The 16,737-nt window shown below is 48.2% G+C and overlaps 1 pseudogene; it reads right to left on the reverse strand.

Moving 5' to 3' along the window:
* The window catches only part of LOC143389458 (protein-tyrosine kinase 2-beta-like), a 48,168-nt pseudogene that overhangs the window by 17,415 nt on the left and 14,016 nt on the right, over positions 1-16,737 (reverse strand).

Raw genomic sequence — 16,737 nt, forward strand, 5'->3', positions numbered from 1 at the left:
TGAAGGAAGATTCCAAGCAGGTGAGTGAAGGAAGAGGTTGTATACAGTTAGCTTCCTGCGAGGTGAACTCCAGCCTCCTAGAGGAGCTACTGGTACTGATGGCCTTGGACCTAGCATGGCTCCCCACCCCAAACCAGTGGGCATGTTGGCTTCTCGCAGACAGCTCTGCTCCAAAAAGTCTGCTTCTGTTGTTAAAATGCTGACCTGAAAGCATGCAGGCTTAAGTTCCCCAAGGGGCCCGACCCATCATTCCACTCCCTTAGCCTACAGCCACTGACAGGGTTTACCTGATGTTCATGCTAGGACATGAGCTTCACAAGGACAAGTTTTGTCTGTTTTGGTGATAACTTTGTCCCAGAATCTAGGACAGTGCCTGGCACCCAGGAGGAGCTCCATAATACTCACTGAATGAATGGATGCTTCCTGTGTGGCTTTGCATAGGGTCAGGCACAAGGCCACACAAGCCACGTCAGTGGTGGGGAAGCACCTGGTAAGTGCCCAGGTAGTCTCCTGGGGCTATGTTCCCATGGCAGTAGCCTCCTCTGAGGGAATGGGAACAAGGCCAGGTGGGGAAGAGACAGCTCCACAGCCCCAGGGGCTGGGGAATGAGGGTGGTGCTGGGCCTCAACCTCAGGATCTCCAGGTGCTCTATTAGCTCAGATCCTCTTCCTGGACCCCTGGCAGCTAAGTGGGCAGGCTGGAGGAGGTGAAGCTCTGAGAGGGTGGGAGGAGGTTTCCTGGCATTGCAGGGGAGGGGCAGAAGGTTTCAGCTACAGTCAGACGCTAAGCTTTGGAGTTGCTCTGGAGCTACTTCTAGTGACAGTTCTCTGAGGCCCACACAACTGTTTTGGCTTTTTAGTGAGAAAACACTTTGTAGAGGTGCTCAAGCGCTCTAAGCTGCTTGGTGCAGGCCCAGGCAGGGACTCCAGCTCCTCCCTGTGGGACTCTGGCCCTGATCCTCAGTTTCCTCTGGGGTCAGGGATGGGCTTCGCTTTCCTGCTGTCTCCGTGTACCCACCTGTGCACACAGCTGATGCTCTCCAGGTAGGCCATGGCTTTGCATATCTGCAGTGCATACAGGACAAGGGTGGGCACCTTCAGGGAGTTCTTATTTCGCTCTAGATAGTGGCCCAGCTGTGGGAAGGGAGGTGCTGTCAGGACCCCAGCATGGAGTCAGGGCTGCTGGCAGCCACTGACCCTCCCCTTCCTCTGGGGCAAACCCCAAGTCAGCAAGATGTTCTGGCGACTTCCTCTATCAACAGGGCCTCTGCTTCTGCTGAGTATGGAAGGCAGGAAACTTGGAGAAGTGTCCTTTGCTTCCTTGGTGTCCCAGCTATCTTCAGGGTGCCTGGCCTGCTTCCTCCAGCTCACCTCCCCATAGGAGTACAGTTCCATGATGATCCAGGTGGGCTCCTCTTCGAAGATGCAATCAGCTTCATGATGTGGGGGTGGTCGAGATTCTTCATGATCACTGAAGTGGGAGCAGGAGGTCACAAACACAGGGGAATGGGGAAAGCGGGAGAACCCTCCCCTCTCCTCTTCCTTAGAAGGCCAGGGAGTCTGGGCCCCGCCCAGGTGTGCCTACCTGCCTCGCTCATGAACTTCTCCTTATTGTCCAGGGTGCAGTCCTTCTTGCAGGTCTTGACAGCCACATTGATTTTATCCCCTTTCTGCAACAAGAGGATTTAGGGAAGCTTGGTCCAGCCTAGTCCTCAAAGGAAACCGTTCCCGCCCTTGCCTCAGCAGGTCCTTCCCACGGACTTTGCCAACTGCTGAGGGGCAAGGCGAACTGGCCTCTGCAGGACACACCACCCCTTCCTTTCTTCCATTTCTCTCCCCTTTCCCCTTCTCTTCCTCTTCTTCCCCTTTCTTCTGGACCAGGCTGGGTTAGACCCAGAATGAGGTTTGGAGATCAAAGAGCTCAAGCTCAGCTGTTCAGACCAAGATGCTGAGATGAGGGGCCGTGTGATCTGCCGTGGTTAGCAGGTGACCCCAGACCTTCATGAAATGCAGGTTGGCTGGCCCTGTTCTCTATAAACTTGGCTTCAAACTGTGCTTCCTTCCTTCCCTGCTCACACCCCGGCGCTGCCCTCCCCAGGCTTGCTGAGCATGGCCACAAAGGTGAAGCCTGTCCACCTATAGGTGCCCCAGATGAACTTCCACTTGGCTGGGTCCACCTTCCTGCCCTCTGTGTATTCTCCTACCAAAGCCTCACCCCTAGACAGGTGGACAAAGAGTCAGGAAGAGTCTGGGACTCATGTGATTTGTGTGGACCCCTTCATAGACCTCCCCAAATAAGCCTTCTCCTAGAATACGGTTGAGAACCACATCCTTGAAGGCAATGCCATACTGTGGACCTGCACAGATGGAGAACACAGCCTCTGGGCACACAGACTAGCTGGCATCACCTGGTGGCCCAGAACCCCATAACACCTCAGCCAAAAGGCACAGGCTGGGCTGGGAAAGGGGATCTAGAATGTTCCACTGCCTCAGATCCATGAAGGAGCCATCACCCCGTTTCCTGGGTCCCAGGTCCATGTTCTTAGAACCCCCATATCCCACAGACACACAAAAGCACACAATCAATCAGGGGAGGACCTCAGCTTTCAACCCACAGGATCCCAGGTTGGCTGCTTCCTCAGCACACTTGGGGCAGGAGGAAGGGAGGGCAGGAAGATCCACGGTGGTGTCCCAGGAATCCTCATCATGTCACTTCCCAGACCCCTGACTGGTCACCTTGGCGGGGTCCAGGACCTACCTCCCGAACGTCTCAAGGTCTCGTTGGGAATCTCTGCATAGATGTCTGACTCTGGAAAGACAGGAGGATGCCCAGCACATGGGTGAGATGTCTCATCAGGCAAGGAACCTGGGTGTGGCTCCCACCTGGAGCCCAGCACAGCCAGAGGTCAGGGTGCTGAAGGAGGGAAGCTGGGCAAGTCTGTGGCTCCTGTCCCAGGCTTTGGGGCAGCCACTGAGCCTGAGGTGTCTTGGCTCAAGTCTCTGTTTTGTTATCTAGGGCAAATCCATCTCCTTCAAACATACCTACCACCCATTTAAAACCATTATGAACTGGGTGCTTGTGTCTCAAAGCCCTAACTCACAATTTGATGGTTTTAGGATATGCAGCTTGGAGGGGCAATTAGATGAGGTCAGGGAGTGGAGCCCCCATTACAAGATTAGTGTCCTTATAAGAGGAGGAATGGCTACCAGAGTTCCTTCTCTCTGCACCACAGGAGCACACAGTGATAAGGCAGTCACCTGAATCTGCTGGTTCCTTGACCCTGGACTTGCCAGCCTCTGGAACTGTGAGAAATCAATGTCTGTCTGTAGTCATGTGGTCTGTGGATTTTGTTTGGAGCCACCTCTCGTTATGACAAACTGAGTATGTGTACTGACTACTCAATATATGCTTGCTATTACAACTGGCGATATTTTAAAGCCAGCGCTGAGAAGGGATAAGAAAGGTTGTTTTCTGTAACTTGGAGGGAATGGTCAGAAGAGCAGGCAGAGGGACCAAACATGGGGAGGTGGGCACAGGCCGTGGGCAGGGTGGGCACAGGCCGTGGGCAGGGTGGGCAGGCTTACCTATGCTGCAGCTTTCTGAGAGGTGGGACCACCTCGCCTCTAGGTTTCTGCAGGAGGTGAGAGGGCAGGAGGCAGATGAACCCAGAGCTTGCAAAGCTCCCCCAGAGCTTTGGTCCCCCTCACCCACTGCCTGATAGCAGAAGCAACCCACCTGGCTGCAACAAGCTAGGGCATGGCCTGGGCCTGGGATGGGGATCAGCAGCAATCCTCCCAGGATGTCACCAGGGGGCAGTATGGAGGGCAACACACTGTGGGAAAGGCCAGGATCTAGAGTTCTCTTAAAAATGAGTGGGTGGGGGCACCCTGCTTGTTCATCCTCCTCCCAGCACACACTGGCTGAGCTCAGGGCCCTTCCAAATCCCCACTGTACTCACAGGGTGGGGATCTGGGGCAGGCTGTTCCACATCTCACCATCTGAAGAGAGAGGAGAGGAGGGAAGATTGGAGCCAGGGACACAGAGTCCGGGATGGATGGAGGGCCTGTCACTGCTCCACAAGGAGACCCCTCCCCACCTTCTGTCCCCTCTCAGCATCAGGGTGGAAGCTGTGTAGGCCTTGGACCAGAATCAGAATCCTCCTTGTAGGCTTCCTCCTGCCAGCACCCTGTGATCCATCTCAGACCTATTTGCTGACCCTGGTCCCAAAATGAGGAAGGTCCACCCATGTCCTAGCAATGGCTCTGATCTCCCTGTTACTACAAATACAGCACTTCCAGAAGCTGGCCTCTATGAAGCTCTGACTAGCAGAACCAGGGGTGGCTGTCCAGGACCAGGGCCTGTAGCTGGCGACCCAGGATGGCCCCACAGGAAGCACCTGCAGGGCTGCTTGAGCGCCTTCTCACACCCCTGAAGAACACATTTGTTCAAGGGCCAATGGCTCCACACCCCCATGTCTCCACATCGCCCTGCAGGCTTGGCTCAGTGTGCAGCTGTCCACTGTGCCTTTCAGAGAAACTTACCTTTCTTGGGATGGATGATGAGAGAACCTTTATGTTCCCCCTGAAGCTGGCAATAACCATCTTAGAGGTCAGCCATGTTCTCAGCCTCTGCCAGAGATGAGGTTTTGATGGACAAAGACTGCAGAGAAAAAGCCAGCCAAAGGTGAGACCTCAAGACTTGGCTACACTGTACCCTCTAGTGCTGCTTGAGAGGCTGCAGGACCTTCATCTCCAACCCTGCTGCAGGACCCGCAACCCCAACCCACACTTCCTCCCAGCTCTGCTGGCCTTCCCTGTTGCCACTAGTGGGTGTGCTTGTGCTCCCTCCTATGACCACCTTGAGCTCTGGGAAGACTAGTGAGAAAGCAGGATGCCTTATACCACGTGGGGTGCTCCCTATGTAAAGCAGAAACTGAAAAATGGAAAACAGAGTGGAGCAGGGACAGACTGGGGAGAGCAGAGATAGATGCTCTGCAGTTGGAGGTCTCTGATTCTTCCACCATGAAATCCCCTCATCCCTGGGATCTTGACCTATATGTCATTTTCACTTGGTCAATATTAGACCCTACTTCTTTCCTGACATTAAAATAAAAATACAAACCATCATACCAGCACCTTGTTAGGGCATGGGTGCAGTTTTCTTAACAAGATCCTCAAAGCCACTGAAGCCGTGGCTTCCTGCTTGTCACAGTCATGTCTACCCAAGGGCAACCTAACCCAAAGTGATACCCCTGAAGGGACTCCAGGTGTCCAGAGAGGCTTACCTGGGGTGTGCCTTCAATGCCCAGCTGCAGGACAGCCTGGCCCTCCTCCAGTGGGAGGCACCTGATGGACCTGATCTTCTTGAACTCAGCCAGGCAGGTAGGCTGTGGAGAAGAAGGGGGCCTTAAGAGCATCCCATTGCTGGGATCAGGCAATACAGATGGGTCAGGAGGGGGAGGGAGGAGTGACTGGGAGTCTCTCTGCAGATGAAGGGAGAAAGTCTGGAAGGATCATCAAGTCCAAGCCCCTCACCTTTCAGAAGAGAAAATGGGATGTGGAGAAAGGCAGGACTTGCCCAAGGTTATACGTCAAGGTGGCAGTAGAATCAGAACTGGACCCAGAACTGCCTCCTTTTGCCACTTACAGAGCTACTCTTCTCTCTTTACCAGGAGAATGTCAAGCATGTCCTTTTCTCTCTCTCTGCATCTATGTCTGCAATAAGGAGCCATCTGCCCAAGCTGCCATCCCCAAACACTGTCCACAGAGCTCACGCCAAGGGTGTGGCTCTCTGCTCTCAGGAATGGGGGAAGATGAATGATTGGGAAGACAGAGAAGGAGTCAGAAATCTAAGACCTTGAGCCAGGGGCTGGCATGGCCTCAGTGCTCTCTACCTTTGCATCTTGACTTGTCAGCTGGCAGATGCCTTTGGGGCCAATGACCAGGTCCACTGTAATGTTCCAACCTTGCTGGAATAGAGGAGAGAGAGGACTGTTATCTCTGTTCTGCCACCTGGTGTGTTGACACTCTAAGAAAGGCTCATTAAGCTAGACAGGGACCAGTGTCTCTACAGCTCACCCCTCTGGATAACTGCCCACCTGCCCACCTCCCACAGCTGGAGGCCAACATTCAGCTCCCTGCTTGGCACATGGATTAATATGAGTTCCACCATAGGCAGGTAACAGCAAGGCCCTGCTGTCTGAACACTGTTCCTGGCCCCAAATGGCTCCCTGGCCCTCTAGCCTGCCAGGCCCAGAACCCAGGCCCAGAGAGAATAAGGAGGGTGGTCATTACAATAAGTTCACAGCGATTGGTCTCCTGATCGATGTTGGCAAAGCCCACCAGGGTATTGAAAAACTTCATGACACACTCCTCCTCCTGGTGTGAGGCGTACTGCTGAAAGGTCTGCTGGATCATCTTCCAGAACTGCTTAGGCTGGGGAGAGGTTGGCAGTGATGAGCCAGGCCCTGCCCCTCCTGGCACCTGTCCTTCACTAGGTCTCACTGGGAGGATGCCCATGCTGGAATATGCCCCCAGGGCTCCTGCCGTGAAAGCAACACTGAACTGTTCCTCAAAACACACTCAGTGGTCTCAGGCGGGGCCCACCCTAACCCTGAGCGGGAGGCAGGGAAGTCAGCCTCCCAGGGCTCAGGCTGCCTCTTGGGAGGCTGGAGCCAAGTGCAGCCCGTCCTGATTCTCCACCACAGAAGTGGCCCACTGGGGGCATTTGGCTGTCCAATGTCCTGGCTCAAGACAGCACAGATGCACCAGCTTCTTTGAGTATCCCCAGCCCAATCCTTGCAGTTCTAGCCCAGGGGATCTGCACAAAGAAGGGTTTTCTGGGCCCCTCACCCTTTGATTTTCTCACCTTTAAATTCTCCTGCATCTGCTTTGGGAAAAACAGGTCGAGTCCCACTTCCTTTCTGAAAACAGGGAAATAGAAGCAGCATTTGACTCTCCTTCTCTCCAGCTCAGGACTTCTGGCTAGTCGGGAGGAGGTACCAGGGCTTGGGGACAAAGAGAAAGGCCCTGACTACCCCGCTCTGGTCCAGGGCTGAGTGGGAAAGGAGGCTCTGGAGGGAAGGAAAGGAGGCAGGTCAGGAGGCAGCCCTGCACTTACTCCAAGAGCTGGAAGTTGGACTTCTTGTCAAGGGCGTTGTGGGGCATGTCCTTGGAGAACTGCCTGGAGAGAAAGGAGTTACGGAGGGGAGACTCGGTAACTGGAGAAGAAGGCCATCAGGGCCGTAAAATAAAATAAAATAAAATAAAATAAAATAAAATAAAAGGGCACACATGCCCAGGAGTTGGCCTCGAGGCCCTTCCCCTGCCAGAGGTGGGATTTGCGGAGAGGGAGCAAGGTGGCAGGGGGGTAAAATTGGATCTTCAGAAAACAGTGAGGACTAGGAAATCCCCCAGACTTTGTTCCCAGAATGGCAACATCCTCGTGCTCTGGGAGACCCAGCTCCTGGGCTGTGGGCTCTGAGGCTGAGGAAGAAGATGGCAGCCAAGCCCAGGAGGCCAGGAACACCACCTGAACCTTCAGGTCCTGGGTTCCTGGGCACTTTCTTTTTTGCCTATTTGCTATCTCTGAAATGTGTGCATATGTTTGTGTGTTCACCTAAACAATTATTAAATAAACATGTTAAAATTTTTGAATTTGTAAAAGAAAATATAAATAATCCATAATCTTACCACCAGAGGTGGCATCTATTAATATATGACACATCTTCTTCAAGTCTCATTTCTCCTAAAAATATATGCATTCATGAAAACTTGTATGTACAGTCAGATGCCACATAATGACCTTTTGGTCAACAATGGACCACAGATATCATGGTGGTCTCATAAGATTATATCACCTAGAGTCATAGCTGCCTTTGTTTGTGTAAATGGACTCTATTGTGTTAATGTGACAATGAAGTTACCTAATGATGCATTTCTCAGAAAGTATCTCCTTTAGTAACTGATGCATGACTGACATATTTATTTGTAGCAATGGTGGTTTCAGCTGAGACCAAATAGCCAATGTCCCTGCATATGCCAGCCTCCCTTCCCTGTCAGGATTGCTGTGTCTAGTCATTTCACTGACTATGTCAGACACTGTCCAATCTTACATTAAAGTAACTGATGCTTACAATCCCAGTGATTTGGGAGGCTGAGACAGGGGAGCCTCAAGTTAGAGGCCAGCCTCAGCAACTTAGTGAGATCCAAAATTAAAAATAAAAATGGCTGAGGATGTAGCTCAGTGATAAAGCACCCTTAGGTTAAATCCCTAGTACCAAGAAGAAAAAAATAATAACTCAGTAATCCTTTAAGCCAGGTGTCCTATAGACATCTGGGACCAATTTTGTGCTACTAATACTATAAGCAGAGAGAAGCAAGTAACTTATGACTCCAAAGCAATGAGCTCAGACTGCTCACCCTGTTTAGAAAATAGGAAGGTTGGATCCTCACCTCAAACTATTATCTAGAATATTTATTTTCTAAATATGGATAAATATAGATATAGATTAAACATAGATAAATATCAGCAATAAAACCATTATAAAGCTAGAAAAAGAAATCTAGGAAAATATTTTCATATCACAGGGTCAAGAACATCTAAAGCATGAAATTATAGAAAAAAACCTCCAATAGGAGCATAAAAATACAATATTATGTCCTGAACAATTTTTAATAAATGGTGTCTTTGAATATAGTGTCAAGCAACATAAGTAGCTGTCATTCACAAGAAAATAAGCATGCTGGGAGACACGGGGATGGTGCTACCCAGTGAATGGAGGCCACTGAACTCCAGGCACAGTAAGACAGGGGATCTTCCTACCTGGGGAAAACTGAGTCTGTTTAAGATGCCACAGGGGGACAAATCATTTGGTTCCTCAAACTTATTTCTAGCATATAGGCCCTGAGTTTCACATTTTAACTTAGAGCAGGAGATTTAGATTAAATAATATAGTTGGCATTTGTAAAGCATCTCCACTAGATCAATAAAACATCAGTTAGGCTGCACTTCAATTATATGATATTCTGCAAAAGGCAAAACAAGGTGACAATATAAAGCCCAGCAGTTGCAGGGAGTAAGTGGGAGGAAGGGATGAAGAGGGGGGACATGCAGCATTTTGGGGGCAGTGAAACTAGCCCGTATGATATCATAGTTGTGGATGCAAGCATTTGTCCAAACCCCGAGATTGTGCACCTCCAGGAGAGAAGCTTCATGTGCACTGTGGCATTTGGGTGATAATGACGCATCAATCGGAGCAATTGCTCCACACTCGCAGAGTGGCGATGATGGAGCACTGTGCGGGTATGGGAGAGGAGGCACAAGAGAACTCTGTGCCATCTGCTCAGTTTTGCTGCAAATTTAAAACTTCTCTGAACAAAAGTCTATTCGAGACAAATAAGTAAATAAAATAAGGGTTGAGAGAAAAATGTCAGCCAAGTAAATACACAGTTACAGAACACTTTAGTCCCTGTCATGGTTGTAAGTACTTGAAATATAGTAACTCACTAATTCCTCCTAACAACCCTGTGAAGTTGTTCCATCATTCCAATTTTACAGACGAAGGAACTGAGGCACAGGGAGATCAGACGACTTGCCCAGAATAACAGAGTCAATGCAAGCCCCAGGATGCATGCCCAGAAAGCCCAGCTTCTGACCTGTGCTGTACATCATTATATCCAATTCTCCAGATAGGATCTGATCTGAGTCCACAGAGGATTCATGTCCCTAATCTCATGTCTGCTGCACCTACCATACTTCTTCTTTACACCAAGAAACAATGCATACTCTTTTCCTGGTGATGTCGTTAGCCATAGGCAAAGTGTATAAACTGTGATGTTAACAGGACAAGAGACTGTTACCCATGATTTTCAACAAGAGTCACATCCCTGGAAGAGTTGACTTCATGGTATGATTTTCAAAACCATATCTGACTCTGTTCGTGACAATAGTCAAAACTTCAATATAAAATAGCCCAACTTCACATAAAACCACATTCCATATACCCTTTTCATTTAAAAATGATCAGACCTGAAAAATCTTCTATCAGTTTTACAAAATAGGTTTTTCCCATGCCCTTTCCCCATCAGCACACCCCCTGACCTCAGAGGTCGCTGGTAAGAATAGGAACCTCTATCTGATGCTCCTGAAACTCAGGAGAAATGAGGCTGTTTCTTTTCAGGAAACAGACCTGGGAGCAATCCTGGCTGATCAGAGAGCAGCCTCTCTAGTCTGCCCATTCCTGACCACACTCTCTTCCAGAGCCTCGTCCTCCAGCCTCTTAGCACAGGCCCTGGCACTGAAGCCACAACCAATAACAGTTTGGGGATGACTGGAGGATGTAAAAATGTGAAGTGGAATGCAAATGGATCCCCCTGTGGGTTGTTTTCACTAAGTGATGACTGACAGGTGATTCACTGGAGTTTCCAAGTGATACCACAGCCCTAAGTGTGAGATCCACCAACAAAAAGGAAAAGATAAACTCTTTAGAACTGTCTAACTCCAGAGGGAAAGATTATAGGATGTCATTCAGGGTATAGGGCTGCAGGACTCCTGGAAGGCAGGACAAGGCACATGGTATCTGTTGTCCTAATTATGTCATTAGCCTGCCATTATCATGGCCTCTTACATGCCAGCCATCTTCGCTCTCCAAGTTCACCTCACCCCCCATTCTCTAGTCTATGCCTTTCTTCCTCCATCCCTGGGTGGGCTAGAATGCATGTCCCACGGGGTGCCATTATCTGCCAACCAAGAGGTATTTTTTTCCTTCCAGGAGCAGTTTAAATCCCCTCTCCCTGCTGCCTGCAGGCAAGGTTAATGGCTTCACTTGGACACTTCCAAGTGTTTGTTCTGCCTTGTATTATGATTAATTGTGTACAAATCTGTCACCTCCCAAACACTGTGAGCTCGAGGACATCGCTGAATGCTGTGCTAATTTCAAAACAGAGTACCTCCTGGAGCTGCAGTGCTATAGTGGGCAGCACAGATGGGTACCCCTACATTCCAACAGCCCCAGGGCCTGGTCTTGTGCTCTGAAGCATTTGCAGAAACACTTGAAAAGACAGAGGGAGAAGCAGGCAGCCCAGAGGCAAGGGCAGTGCAGGGGGTGGGGACTGGGCAGAGGGAGCTGGTCCTTCTTTCCCATTTATTCCAAGGACCAGATGATGAGCACCTCAGAGGCCCACTCTGCTGGCTTTCTATCCTCCCCTTCTCAGCTCTCACATGCCTACTCCCACTTCCACCCTAGATGCTTGAAAGTCCAGGCCAGCCTCCGGCCCAGCTCTCCCAGGTGAGACCTTGAGGCTACTTACCTGAGCTCCAGACAGCCCACCTGCAGGGCCATGCCTTCGCTGACCTTGCTGGCATAGCGCTGCATATAGTCATTCCAGAGCTGGCAAGAGAAGGATCATAGTTCAGACTCACACCCTCATTGTCCCCTTCCCTGAGCAGAGGCCCCAGGAGGTGACACACCTCTGCCTCTGAGCCGTCTCATGCTCACCCAACCACAGACAAGCACTGAGCAGGGATGGGGAGAAGGATGGGAGCTCCTTCTCAGCTCTGCCTCTGCCCCCTGGGCCCCTGAGCCCCTTCACAGGTGAACTTTCATACACATTCTCTCCCTGCTTCAGAGTCTTCACCCCATCCCAATTTGGAGAGAACTGACCCCCTCCCCATATTTGGGGAGGAGTCATTAATTTTTCCAAAGCCCTGTCTGGATTAGTGTCCAGGAAACCAGAGGGGAGATGCAGCTGAGAACAGCTGGAAAATAATGGAAGTAGCTCACTCTTCCTTGGCACATCTTCACACAGGTGCTGGGCACTTATTTAATGCTATGGCATGTCAAAGAGGCTTGGCAATTGTTCAAGAGAGCCAGTTATCACAGGTTTAGAAGTTTTGTGAACTGGTGAATATCCCATTGGTAGCTTGAATAAGATCTTGGCAGGAGCATTTACACCATGGGAATTGGCAGGTGCTCTAAACCAGGGGTCTCATCTTCCCAGAGACAGCTTACCTGCATAGTGCCAATAATGTCATTTGATCCTCACAATAACCCCATCAAGTAGGTATTAGTATTTTATAGACAAGGAGACAGTTTCATGCAGGTAAATGAAGTCTCTGAGAATGCCAGGTTAGTAAATGGCAGAGCTGGCTAAAAACCAGTTATGAAAGACCCCACGGCCTGTATGTTAACCTGCTCCTGCTTCATTAGCCCAATCGCCTGGGAAGCCAAGGAACTCCTAGAGGAGCTGGGAGCTTATGGAACAGGTTGGTCTGCACCAAGGTTGGAACAGCTGACAATGATCCTCAGGGATAGCAAAAAAGACAAATCTGGGCTTTGTCTTTTCATCATCCTATGAGAGGATGGATACACTTGGCCTGGAGGGTGCAATGGGACTCTGGAGGAACTTTTTACCAGTTGGTAAAAATAAAGCAGCATGGTCCTGTTCTCTTTCAGGCTCTCCATGAAGTCTTCCGGCGAGTAGCAGATTTGAAGGTCATCCCTGTGATAGGCGGTCAGACTCTGGGTGATGCAGGGAAGCTCAAATCTCCAGGAGAAAGTGGGTCCCTCCATCCTCCCTATCCTTTGCTCCCCTTCACCATAGCACTACAGTATCCCAACTGGGAACATTTCTGGATACAGATTTACTGTGAGTCCACGCCAGGCTTTGAAAATGCATGCATTAGATATTCTAGGAGGTCTAAGTCTAGGATGCCACTTGGATTTTCTAGAAGATTCTGAGGATGGGGAGTGCTGTGGGAAGGATCTCCAGGGCTTCCCCAACCCACATTCCTACCTCCACTCATCCTCCACGTGTAGACATTCATACTTCTCCTGCACCTCACCCACCTTCATCTGGGGGTGCAGCCAGTGGATCTCATCTGACTTCATGTGCTTTAGCCTCAGTCCATAGCACTCAGGCAGCTGGATGTTGGGCCCAATCTGCCCACTTAGCAAGATGGAGGTGATGATTTCCTGCAGAGAAGAGAGGGACACAACTCAGGGGTGTTCCTTACTGGGTTCCCCAGGGTGTGTGATTCTCTAGGGTGGGATTCTGCCTTAACGATGTACTTGTTTCTGATTCCCTAGCACTTAGTGCAAGATGTGGTACACAGTGAGCTGTATGTTGTGAATGAACAAATGCTGTTCATTTAGCCAAAATGAGACAGAGACAGAACTGAGGAGACAACACAGGTGCTGTGCTTCTGCACTGCATTCCAGTTGAACCAGTTAATACTCACTGAGCACCTGCCATGTAAAAAGCACCTTCTCAATGGTTCCCAAGTTCACCATCCTTACTGAGTACTGGACCAGGCACTGCTAGATACTTTACACACACGATTTCACTGAATCTGTACAACATGGGGAAACAAGCAGGTGTCACTGTCCTTGTGTGACAAAGAGGAAACTGATGTAGGTCACACAAGCCATGGCATTAGGCTGGGATTTTGAACCCTCTCCTGCTGGACTCTAGATTTCTACTAGGCCAAGCTGATTCACTGGGATGATGGAGAGGGCAACACAGAAGGACAAGACTCACCTCAAGAGAGCAAGTGGCACAGTCCCTACACAAGAAGGATGGTCATAGGAAATGAAGATATGACAAGAAAGGTGGCCTCTAGTTAACTGGGCCACTTGCCCACAGCCTGATGTCCTAGCTTCCTGGCCAGAATCAGAGCTGGATTGACAGTAGGGCCACTTGGGCAGCTGGCTGCCTGGATGTGAACCTCTGAGGCCTTGCCTTGTTCTGACATCACTTTTGCAACATTTTTTTCTCAAGCCTCTCATGTGGTTCCACACGTAATGGGTGACTGGAGCCCACTCTTGGCAGCAGAGAGATGGCTCAGATGCAAACTTAGAAGCCCGCAGGCACTGACCTATCCTGTTGGATGGCTTGGTGGTGTGACAGATGGATCGATGCCCAGGCAGTTGCTGTTCTGACCAGGAAGAGCAGAGGCAGTTTATTATTTAGATTTTATGATTTTTTGTTGTTGTTATTTTTTACCATGCCTTCCAAGAAGTTCTCTAATTTAGTAAATGAAATGCAGCTAATCTCTTAATTGGAACAAAAAGAAGGAGATATGGCATTTTTTTCTCAGAAGAAAATCTGTTTCTTTCTATCTCCACTAGGAGAATGTTAAACTAATATTAAAATAATATGACTATGAAGGAATGCCCAATTGTTCATCTGCCCAAGCACACACGTGTCTGGGTCCAGCTACCTCCTACCAGGATGCTAGAAGACCCTCAGCCTAAAACCTCCCTTTCCCCTCAGAGAAAGTTGACTACTGCAGAGAAGTTGACTACTGCTCTGTGAGAGAGCTGGGGAAACTGAGCCACAGCATGAACATGTCATCAGTTGTAACAAATCAGCATGGGAATCAATTGACACTCAGGATGTGGAAGAGGGCTCTGACCTAGGGTACCCACTTGGAGAGGGACGTGGGTAAGAGGATGTGAAGTAGACAGTTTTGTCACTCTCCACCCACTTATACCACTCATGTGTACCACTCTGTACATAAGGTCATCATGATATGGTACCCAACCCCTTTTCCCTCCTGAGCCCCAACTGGAGTTCCCAGTTGAGGTGTTTAAACTGAGTGCATTCCCTCTCCTCAGTTAAAACTCATTAGGCTAATGTCTAATTTCCTTAGGGCTGGGCCCCTGTGCTGTTTATTATTGAAAATCTTTAACATATGTAAGGTAAACAGAAGAGCATAATAACTTCCCTTGTACACACAACCCAGCCTCAGCAATGACCAACATTCTGCCCCTCCTGCTTCATCTGTGCCACCCGCTACTCTCCAACTGTGACTCAACTATTAATTTATTTTGTGGTTCTTCTTTTAAGGTAAAACTTATATAAATTAAAATGCACAATTTTAACTGTATGATTTTGACACATGCATGCACCTGTGAAACCCACACACCAATTAAGAAAGGCAGTTTTCCAGATTTCTGGAAAGTTCTCTCTTCTCCCTCCTCAGTCATCCCTAGTGGCTCACTCCCACCTCTCCCTCCCAGGAACCACCCCCTTCAGAACTTCACATAAGTGGGGTCATTTGATAGGTGCCATTCTTTTGTGTCTGGAACAGTTTTTTTCACCGAGGACAATATCTGAAATTTCCCCACATTGTTGTATATATCAGTAATGTGTTTCTTTTTATTAATGGTGATGTTCTACTTTATAAAGAAAACACAATATGTGTATTTAGCCCCCTACTCTTAGAAATAGGGGCTATTTCTAATTTTGACCATTATGAATTAAGTTGCTGTGAAAATTAATTTACAATATTTTTGTGTGTAGATGCTATTATGGCCTTTGAATAGACACCAAAGAGTAGAATTGTGTGGCCTTACGAGAAACTGCCACGCTTGTTCCACTTTTGTGTTTCCATCGTGACATGGGGCTTCTGTTACCCTGCACCTTCTTCAACATTGGGTGCTGTCATCTTTCTAATATGTGTCATCTCAATAGGGAAACTGAGGCACGGCATGCATGTATTAGCAGATTAGTGTGGGAACCACTTGAGGGGCAGGGCTAGTAGTATATTATTGTGCCTTGATCTGCATCTTCTGATGGCTAACGACATTGATCCCATTTTTACGTGTGTATTGGCCATTCACACTCCTTCTTTGTGAAATGTCTGTTCAAGTCTTCTGCCCTTTTTTCTATGTTGTGTTTTTGTGATTGAGTTTTAGGAGATCTTTATACATTTTAGCTAAAAGTACTTTGTACGATCTGTTTTACTAATATCTTCTCCAGATCTGTAATCATTTCCATATTAGTGTCTCAGTATCTATAATTTATAAAAAATTCCTTTCACGGTTAGTGCTTTCTGCGTCCTAAGAAATCTTCACCTGCCTCCAGGTCATGAAGATATACTGTGTCTTCTTTTATAAGAGTCATAGTTTTGGAGCAGTGGTAGAGCACTCATCTAGCATAGGTGAGGCACTGGGTTTGATCCTCAGCACCACATAAAAATAAATAAATAAAAATAAAGGCATTGTGTCCACCTACAACTAAAAAATATTTTTAAAAAGATTTATAGATTTAATATTTACTTTTAGGTCTTTGATGCATTTTAAATGAATGTTTCTGTGTGGTGTGAAGCAGGGATAAAACATTTGTTCATATAGTTCTACAGTCATTTGCATTGGTTGTTAACTTTCCTTTCCAAGTGAATGGTTTTCCTGTCTTTGTAAAAGATCAGTTGGCTATCTAAGTTTAGGTCTATTTCTGAATTCTTACTTCTTTCTATTGATCTTTCTTCAAACCTCGCTGATACCATAAATGTACACATTACTGTAGTTTTAGGGATCTTAAAGTCAAATGGGATAAATCTTCTGTTTCTCCCCAAGATTATTGGTTTTTTAGATCTTCACATGTCCATATTGATTTTAAAACAGCTTTCCTTGTTCTTTTCCAGAACTTTGTAGCATTATTATGATTGGGACTGTGTTAAATCTCTAGTTTAATGGGGTGGGGACGCAGGGATGGATCTCTTAACAGTACTGAGTCTTCCAATTCTGAACATGGTATCTCTCTGTTTCTTTAGATTTTCTTTAGTTTCTTTAAGTAATGCTTTATAGTTTCCAGTTATAGGCTTTAGTCCTAAGTGGCTGGTGTATTTTGATGCTTTTTTAAATTGGGATTTTTAAAAGTTGATTATTCATTTTGCTCACCATTTCTGCAACTCCCTTCTTGCTGCTCTGCCAGCCCCGGGTTGTAATCGCTT

The sequence above is a fragment of the Callospermophilus lateralis genome, unplaced genomic scaffold (genome assembly GCF_048772815.1).
Source record: "Callospermophilus lateralis isolate mCalLat2 unplaced genomic scaffold, mCalLat2.hap1 Scaffold_63, whole genome shotgun sequence".
NCBI lineage: Eukaryota > Metazoa > Chordata > Mammalia > Rodentia > Sciuridae > Callospermophilus > Callospermophilus lateralis.